The sequence below is a fragment of the Lepidochelys kempii genome, chromosome 2 (genome assembly GCF_965140265.1).
Source record: "Lepidochelys kempii isolate rLepKem1 chromosome 2, rLepKem1.hap2, whole genome shotgun sequence".
In the NCBI taxonomy this organism is placed as follows: domain Eukaryota; kingdom Metazoa; phylum Chordata; order Testudines; family Cheloniidae; genus Lepidochelys; species Lepidochelys kempii.
In genome coordinates this window covers 238,574,664-238,583,741 of record NC_133257.1, presented here as the reverse complement: position 1 = coordinate 238,583,741, position 9,078 = coordinate 238,574,664, and the positions used below count along the sequence as shown (strand labels likewise).

The following is a 9,078-nucleotide window of genomic DNA, read 5'->3' as shown; positions in this document are numbered from 1 at the left end:
ACTCTGTACAGGCAGATGGATCCCATGCACGTGTATGCTGGGCCTGGGTCCCAGCAGGCAAGGGAAATTAGAGATACCATATACAAGGGATTTTCAAACTGGGGGTCATGACCCCTCAGGGGGTTGTGAGGTTATTACGTGGGGGTTGCAAGCTGTCAGCCTCTAGCTCCAAATCCTGCTTCGCCTCCAGCATTTATAATAGTATTTAATATAAAAAATTGTGTTTTGAATTTATAAGGCGGGGGGTCGCATTCAGATGCTTGCTGTGTGAAAGGGATCATCAGTACAAAAGTCTGAGAATCACTGCCACATACGCACACACACTGGTACAGCACGGAGGCAAAGAATGACCTCTGCCTTGCATTTTTGCCAAGGGACATATTCACATCCCTTCTGTGAGACTGTTTGGCGTGTACATGAGGTAATACGCCCACATACTTAAGAGACTTCATAGCTTTTTAAGGGTTTTGTTCCTCTTTGATGTGCTGGAGCTGAAGTGCATTACCCCTTCCTGCATGTCACATTGTACATATTAAAGCCTATTCCAGGGCATCTACGCTGTGTTAAGAGTTTGGGGTTGGGTTTCTACTATGGAAGGTGGGGGCCATATTATGCATTCAGTGTTTTTGTCCTTCTCACTAATCACACCTGAATGTAAGCCAGTTCATCAGTTGTGACTCGGTTTTGAAAAGTAATGGGGTGGGTCTAATGATAGCAACAGTTTCAGGCATTGTTACACATGAGTTGGTTTTTATTTTGCATCTCCTTACTCCCCTTTACAACTGTATGGGGAGCCCAACTTGACACAACGGTTTCCGGTTTCGCTTTGGTGGGTGAAGAACCCGTTTGTACTTTTCTGAATACTGGGTTGCAAAGTATTGTACTGAACAGCACAATTCACTGCTGGACTGAACCCATAACATCAACCTTTTGAGACATGTTTAAGGTGTGGGATTTTCCCAGTGATGGAGAGAAATGACATCACCGTGTGCCTGAATAACTATTTAATGCCTCAACAGCCTGGCACAGTTAACTCATCTTTAGAAACCCCTATTACCACACGCAGTTAAATGTTTTTAAAATGTTTATGAGGGTTTCCTGTGTGGGTGGGTGTGTTGCAGCCACTGTGTTCAGTAACTTAAAATGGTCACTAGTGCCAAGTACATTTCACAGTTGTTAGAAACCACTAATTCCCCGGTCTGCTTGAAAATGCTAAAGGTTTTGGGGATGGATAGGGGGCAGGTTGTACAGGGTACTGGCAGATGCTGTGTGATTGCTGGTATGTTCCCTTTTTTGTTGTTGGCTTTGGTTTTTCATTTTCAACACATTCAACAAATGCATTAAGACAGACATTGATCAACCCTATGCAAGGCACCTGCTATGTTGAAAAGCATCTATAACATACACTTCACTTTCCCCAACCCTGCTCTGTATCCCTGGGACTTCAGATATTTTTTAATTTTGTGGGAGACTCAGAAATATTTCCATAGTCATAGCACCAGAATTTTATACATCATTTGTTTACACAAGGTAGGAAGCTTGAGGTCCATTCCCAAATCAAAAAACACCCTCAGTTCATCATACTTAGGAAGGAGGTGCCAGATACAACTGAACAAAATGTAACATGTAATAAAGATTTTAAGGAAGTATTCTCAAAACAGAACATATTTTTTTTAAATTAACAGCTCACAACCAAGAATAGCACCCACAGTTTAATATCTTTGCACCTGTCTCCCATCAGAAGGGGTGAATGATAAGAGATAATGACTCACAGTGAAAATAAGGGACATCTCTTCTGACGGGCTTTAGGGGCCAGTACATGGTGGCATTCGGGAATTCCTGCACGCCCAGCATTGTTCTCCTGGGTGGTCATTGGAACAGGACCTACAGGCTCAGCAGCACCCTGGGTGGCAACCAGAGAAGGCAGCAGTAATGGTAGCTGATGGGCTGGTTCTGGGGCCTCAGCAGCAGACAGATGCTGCAGTCTGTCAGCCACCAGTCCTCGAAGTCTCTCCATTAGGGAACGTTCCTGTTCCCTAGGGCGTAGCTCACCTCCATCTCCAGAGGTCTCTTCTCCTGCTGAAGACACTGCTCCTCCCTTGCTTTAAGGAACTCAAATTGCTCCTGGCTTCTCCTGTCCATCCCTATCCCCTTCTCCGTCTACCCCTGCACTCTCTGGGGTGCTGCTCCTGCCCTCTTGGGGGCATGGTTTCCCTCTCAGGAGCGCAAGGCCCTGCAAATTCAAAGACAAAAAGAAAATTATATTTTTGGCCTTTGGAGCAAACTGAGAAATTCCCCCACCCCCATAACTTTGCTGCTGAAGGCCACGATTTTGATACTTCTGAGCATTCCAGGAAAGTAACTGTCTCAACATCCTTGCTTCACATAAATATGCTGCCACCCCATGAGGCTGGAGCAGAGTCACACTCCTTTTCTTATTGGGGAGAAACATTTAGTAGTGTTTGTAACCATTGGAAATGTTCATTCTGTCTGAAGAGGTAGCAGAGAAGTGGGGAAATTCCTTTCCAGAGCTATATTACATGTGTACAATTTCTTCCTTTAAGGCTGGCCAACATCTGGAGAAAACAGCAATTTTCAACGTACCAGAATGGAAAAGAGAAGTGGCTTTCCTGTCCTCCCAAGGAGATCCAGCAATCTACACCAGAGAGATGTTTTTGCTAATAGTCACACCTCCACTGAATGGAGGGTTTTGGTCAGCTATGCAGGTGGACCAAGCAGATTTCCACTGCTGGTGAACCTCAAGAACCAGCAGGAGTTTTTGCTTCAACAGAAGTCTGCTGAAATTATGCTTGCAGGATTGGGAAGAAATTTGAACAGAAATTGACAACATTCTCAGCTAGGATGTGGAGATTTCATGCAACAGGAGATGTGAACCACGAACCACACACACATACCCCAGCTGTAGCTGAAAATCCTGGCCCTGTGCCTGCCTAATGATGGTGAAATGGGCAGGGAAAGAAAGAGACACACTGCAACTTCATTAAGTTTCCTGAAAATCAAACTCAGCACCACAACCCCTCACATCAGACAACTGGAAAGGGACATAGCACTGTTCTTCTATGACCATGGGGGTGGAACATCCCCTTTCTCCCCTCCCCTCCCATCCCACTTTATGCAGCATGGCTCTCTGTAGGGAGAGGGCAGAGACCGGGAACAGAGACTTGGAGTCTGCAAACTTCCAAGGAAGAAAAGAGTGTTTCCACTAACTTTTCCTTGCACAACCAACCATACATTTTCTTCAACTGTGTTCCTTCCCCCTAGGGAGACCTCAATACACACACACACACACACACACACACACACACCCCTCAGCCCTCGCTGCCTGACAGGTGGCTGAGAACTGCAGGAACAGGGGCATACTGATCATTACTTTTTAAAAGTATTTGAAAAATTAGCTTTAGAAGTCAAGGCACAGGCACTAATTGTGGTTCTTCAAAATCAATTAAATCATTGATTTATAACTCTGCCTTGCTTGAGGCCAATTTTCAGGTGGAGCAGGGCAGGAGCTGAATGGAGGGAAAAAGCTTGAGAAGTTTGGTAAGGAGATGGAGCATGATAATGGCATGGCTACAGCACTGCAGTTCACACAGAGACACAGAGCAATGCATGGTATGTTTTCCAGAGAGGAACAATAAGTGCACATTACTTCAAATGCCCTTGAAATTAAAATTGGGAATTTAGTACCAGTGCAAGAGAGATATTGGTGGGAAGCTAGGGGGAGCCACTCTAACTTACCAGCCGGGGGTTCTGGTTCCTGCACCATATCAAAGTCTTCCTCAGGTTCATCATCAAAGTCTTCTTCAACTTGTACTTCTGGGTAGACACACAATCACCTCTTCCTTGTTTCAAGCAATTAGAATACCCAGGACAGACCTGACATTAGAATAATGGTCTTGTGTCATTTTAGTGTAGATGTGGGATGCATAAATGTCCCACATTGGCGATCAAGTGGTATTATGCGGTCATGCCATTGACAGATACACTATTATATATGTTGTCCCTGGCAAAACTCAGAACTTTAGAAGGGAAACCCTCCCTGCCCAAGTTTCTTGTAGTGGGGAGGGACACCAAAGGAGTTTCACCCTATCCTGTTGACCTATTCCCTTCCCTCAAGACCAAGTGATGACAATTAAAGTCCCACTCACCATCATGTCATCAAATTGGATGGTACTTTATTCTCCCAGACAGTTCACCCACCACTAAGATGGAGAAGCGCTAACCCTTTTGCGTGTTTACCTTGTGACTGAAGATCCACTGAAATTTGCACCAAACCTAGTGAAGACAAAGATGGTGCTTAGAGGCTACCCTGAAATGACACCGTGTTCTGTGTTCATTCATACAAATCAGCAGTATAGTATTGTCTCTAACAGATTTAGTAAATTTATGGCTATTACCATTTTATATTCAAGCTCTAAACAACATGTCTATGAGTAAATTAAAAACAAACAAACAAGGCCACCAATTCAGCAAGGTACTTTAACACATGCCTGTCATAAATATAAAGGGAAGGGTAAACCCCTTTGAAATCCCTCCTGGCCAGGGGAAAGCTCCTCTCACCTGTAAAGGGTTAAGAAGCTAAAGGTAACCTTGCTGGCACCTGACCAAAATGACCAATGAGGAGACAAGATACTTTCAAAAGCTGGGAGGAGGGAGAGAAACAAAGGGTCTGTGTCTGTCTGTATTGACAGGTTTCAGAGTAACAGCCGTGTTAGTCTGTATTCGCAAAAAGAAAAGGAGTACTTGTGGCACCTTAGAGACTAACCAATTTATTAGAGCATAAGCTTTCGTGAGCTACATCTGATGAAGTGAGCTGTAGCTCACGAAAGCTTATGCTCTAATAAATTGGTTAGTCTCTAAGGTGCCACAAGTACTCCTTTTCTTTTTGTCTGTCTATAGTCGTCTTGGCCGGGGATAGACCAGGAATGGAGTCTTAGAACTTTTAGTAAGTAATCTAGCTAGGTATGTGTTAGATTATGATTTCTTTAAATGGCTGAGAAAAGAATTGTGCTGAATAGAATAACTATTTCTGTCTGTGTATCTTTTTTGTAACTTAAGGTTTTGCCTAGAGGGGTTCTCTATGTTTTTGAATCTAATTACCCTGTAAGATATCTACCATCCTGATTTTACAGGGGGGATTTCTTGATTTCTATTTACTTCTATTTTTTATTAAAAGTCTTCTTGTAAAAAACTGAATGCTTTTTCATTGTTCTCAGATCCAAGGGTTTGGGTCTGTGGTCACCTATGCAAATTGGTGAGGCTTTTTATCCAACATTTCCCAGGAAAGGGGGGGTGCAAGTGTTGGGAGGATTGTTCATTGTTCTTAAGATCCAAGGGTCTGGGTCTGTAGTCACCTAGGCAAATTGGTGAGGCCTTTTACCAAACCTTGTCCAGGAAGTGGGGTGCAAGGTTTTGGGAAGTATTTTGGGGGGAAGGACGCGTCCAAACTGCTCTTCCCCAGTAACCAGTATTAGTTTGGTGGTGGTAGCGGCCAGTCCAAGGATAACGGGTGTAATATTTTGTACCTTGGGGAAGTTTTGACCTAAGCTGGTAAAGATAAGCTTAGGAGGGTTTTCATGCAGGTCCCCACATCTGTACCCTAGAGTTCAGAGTGGGGGAGGAACCTTGACAATGCCTAACTAAGCATATAAGTAGTTCTATTAATTTTAGTGGGACTTCTTACATGCTTAGGATGAGCTGCTCAGCCCTGCTCCAGCCCCTGTAAACCATGTAAAAGGGCTGTCACAGCATAAGGTGGATCAAAAACCCTAGTTCCACCGTGAGCAGATTCTTGTGGTGCAAGCACTGCAGAAGACAGCTGCAGGCTGGCCTTCCGAGGACTCCTTTACAAACTCCTTAACAGGGGACATGCTGGGAGTGGGTGTTTTGGGGGCAGGGCAGCCTAAGGTTTTTAATAGATTTATGGGAAGAGATCAATAATATAAGACATTTCCGGATTTTTCTTGATGATTTGTCCTATTTCTTTGTAGCATTACTATTTGTTTATGTCTTAGGTATGTGAAATACAGAAGACAGGCCTCTTTTGTTTCCTTTGCCTTTTTATTGACAGCATCCACTGTATCTCGGGTGTTTTTAAGAACACAGTTAGACAACATATGTTACATGACACAACAATATCTTTGGGGGGAAGGGGATTAATTAACTGAGGTCAAGCAATATTTTTGAGGTAACAATTATGATATTATAAATAAACAAACAAAACAAAGACATGACTGGTCCCACATCAACTTTTAGTAACTCTTTACACATCTGCTGCTTTTCACTTTTATTATTCAGCAGTCCTTGATTTAAAGGACTATTTTGTTCATTTAACAAAAAAAAAAAAAAAAAAGGGGAAGGGGGTTTAAGGTTGTGGCTGCTAATGTATTATTCTAGACAGAATATATAGGCCCAAAGAGTCACAGGTGTTAACATGGTCCTGTCACTATCCAACATTAAACAGTGTTAAACAAGGTTTGTGATATAGTATACAGAGAGCTCAGCCTGCTTAGCACCATGACAAACATTAAACATCATTTTAACCTTTTATTAGAGATACAGAAAAGAAGGGGAAACAGTTAAAGTACTCTAAATGTAAAGCATGAAGTAAGGCTTTCATTTTAACAACATCACTTGTTCCCTTTCCCTTTAGGCAGAAAGAGTCTTTAGAAAGGGGAAAAAAAACCACCCCTTGTCTGGCAGTCTTTTAAAAGGTATCAATGATGGTAACAGCTGTCCTTTTGGGGGAAAAGAGATGAAGTTAATTGAGATGGGCTGGAGCTGTTGTTAAAGACTGATCCTGTTTCCTAAAAGACAAAACAACACACACAAGAGAGGAGAGAAAAGAACAGCAAAGACAGAAAATGCAGCTTCTGTCTCTGGTGTTGACTTTCACTTGCACTCTCGCTGCTGGAAAAACACAGGCACAGTATATGATCTTATCAGCCACTCCGAGATCTGGCAAACTTATACCAGTGTTAGCCTGTTTAGGGTATTGCATTTAGCTGCCTCTTCTGGTCACAGAATTACAGCAGTGTTGTAAAATATGCAGTCTTGGCTGGTTAAGACAGATTCTTATTAGGCAGAAAGGAAAGGGAGCAAGATAAGAAATAACGTGGGGAAGGAAAAGGACACATCTGTGGAGGAGAGGGGAGAAAATCTCATCACATTACATGTGGTGTTTGGGATTTACTCAGAGCCAACGGAGGTGGCGGAGTCTTCTGGGCCCTCTCTCTGGCCCAGTTTGGCTAGGACTTCTCTCAGGATTAGGACAATGAAGACACACTGGTGTCACACTGAACCCCAGGCTCCTAGGAAGTGGTGGGGGTGTCAACCCTGATATGAAGCTCACTCTATTCCCTTCTTTCAGGCAGCAATTGTTGTGCTCGCTTCCATCTGTCTGTATTTTTCCCCCAAGTCTCTCTGGGTTTTTTAGGGACCCCCAAAAGGGAGTGATCAGTGGAATAGACCATTCCCTCATTATTTTGTTCTTCCATTAAGACTAATTTCCAAAACACCAATATTGGTCCATTGATTTCCAGTCCCAAACTTGTCTTGTTTACCAGGCACAGTCTTGACACAGGCCTTGAGATTTAGCAGTAGGCCTTCTATTTTAGACTAATTGAGTCTGTCTCCCTTTTGCACCTTTTCAACATTTGTTATTGTGATGTTTTGTGATGTTTTGTTTTGTTTTTGTTTTTTTGTTTGTTGATGTTTTGTTTTTGTTTGTGATGTTTTGTGATGTTTTGTGATGTTTTATGAACTTTTGCTCACTTTTCACACTTGAGCTCACAATTAAGGTAAATTTGTAGGCCCAATTATCACAACTATCAAGTCACTAAAAATCGGAGATAGAAAATAATAAGTTCAGAAAAAATCTTGGAAAAGCCAGCTCACACAACAGAGACTTTGCAATTATTTAGCCAAATAAATGTCATTTATCCAGAATTTACCAAGTTCTCAGCCAATCTATCCCCAAAATTGTTTGTGTTTATTAAAAGGAGAATGCACAAGAGTAGGAAAGACGACAAGGAATCTTTTCTATATAATAAATCTAATCCCACAGTATATTTATACCAGGTGATCTGTATTACTTGAGGGCATTGTTTTATAGGTAGTGGTGGTGTTTCCTGAGTTAAGGACTACAGGATTTAGCCCTGTAGGTGATGCTATATATAAAAACATGCACATCATATAAAATATTCATATTTTTAAAGATATAAACCAGTTAATACATGTATAACAGATCATCAAGTGTCCTCTTTCCAGTATATTAATTACTACTGGCTACTTTTAGCCAATAGGAGGACAGGATTTTCATAGCCCATGTTATAATGGGGAATAATCTTCTACATTTGGTTCTGGATCATTTACAGAGAATGAAAAGATGGGAGAGGGATTTGGATAAAAACTGATCTGGATGTGTGGGTCTTTAAACGGGAAAGGGGATATACATCCTCAATTTGTGCAGTTCATAAAGAAGATTTTTATAAAATTACCATACAGATGGCTCCAGTTAAGATCCACCATATTTTTGCTACTAGGGAGGCACTCTGCTGGAGGGGTTGTGAGGAAAGGGGAACATACTTGCACATATGGTAGTTGTGTCCAGGAATTAGATGGTTTTGGAAGGGAATTATTAAAGAACTGCATTTTATGACAAAATTTAGTTTCCTAGAGGTCCCTGACCTACTTTCTGAATGCTCCAAAACAGGATCTACATTTTTAACAGGATGACAAATTAATTTCTTTTGTATTTTATCTTTTTTAAGGTCTTTCTTTTTAGCAGCAATACTTTGTATTGCACATTACTGAAAAAATGTGACTTCTCTTCCTATGGAATCTTGGTATAGTAAAATACGGACCATCCTTATAATGGAAAAACTTTCACACCAAGTATGTACACAAGAGAAGGGCCAAAAATAGGTATTTAGAAATGTGATCACTCTTTCTAGCATACTCAGAGGAGGAGGACTCCCCAGCCATCAAGCCAGGGTCTTTAGCCAGGTTCTTTGAATGTTAACCTGATCCTGAATAAGTAATAAGTAAAGTATGATGTAG

The 9,078-nt window shown here is 41.8% G+C and overlaps 1 long non-coding RNA gene across 1 annotated transcript; it reads right to left on the bottom strand.

Annotated features, from left to right (window-relative positions):
• Positions 1-1,696: 1,696 nt before the first annotated feature.
• LOC140906076 (uncharacterized) lies at positions 1,697-4,295 on the bottom strand. The gene is made up of 3 exons (XR_012157035.1): positions 4,258-4,295; positions 3,757-3,894; positions 1,697-2,233 (listed from the first exon to the last, which is right to left on the bottom strand). It is a non-coding gene; the product is annotated as an uncharacterized lncRNA (long non-coding RNA).
• Between the last annotated feature and the right edge of the window lie 4,783 nt (positions 4,296-9,078).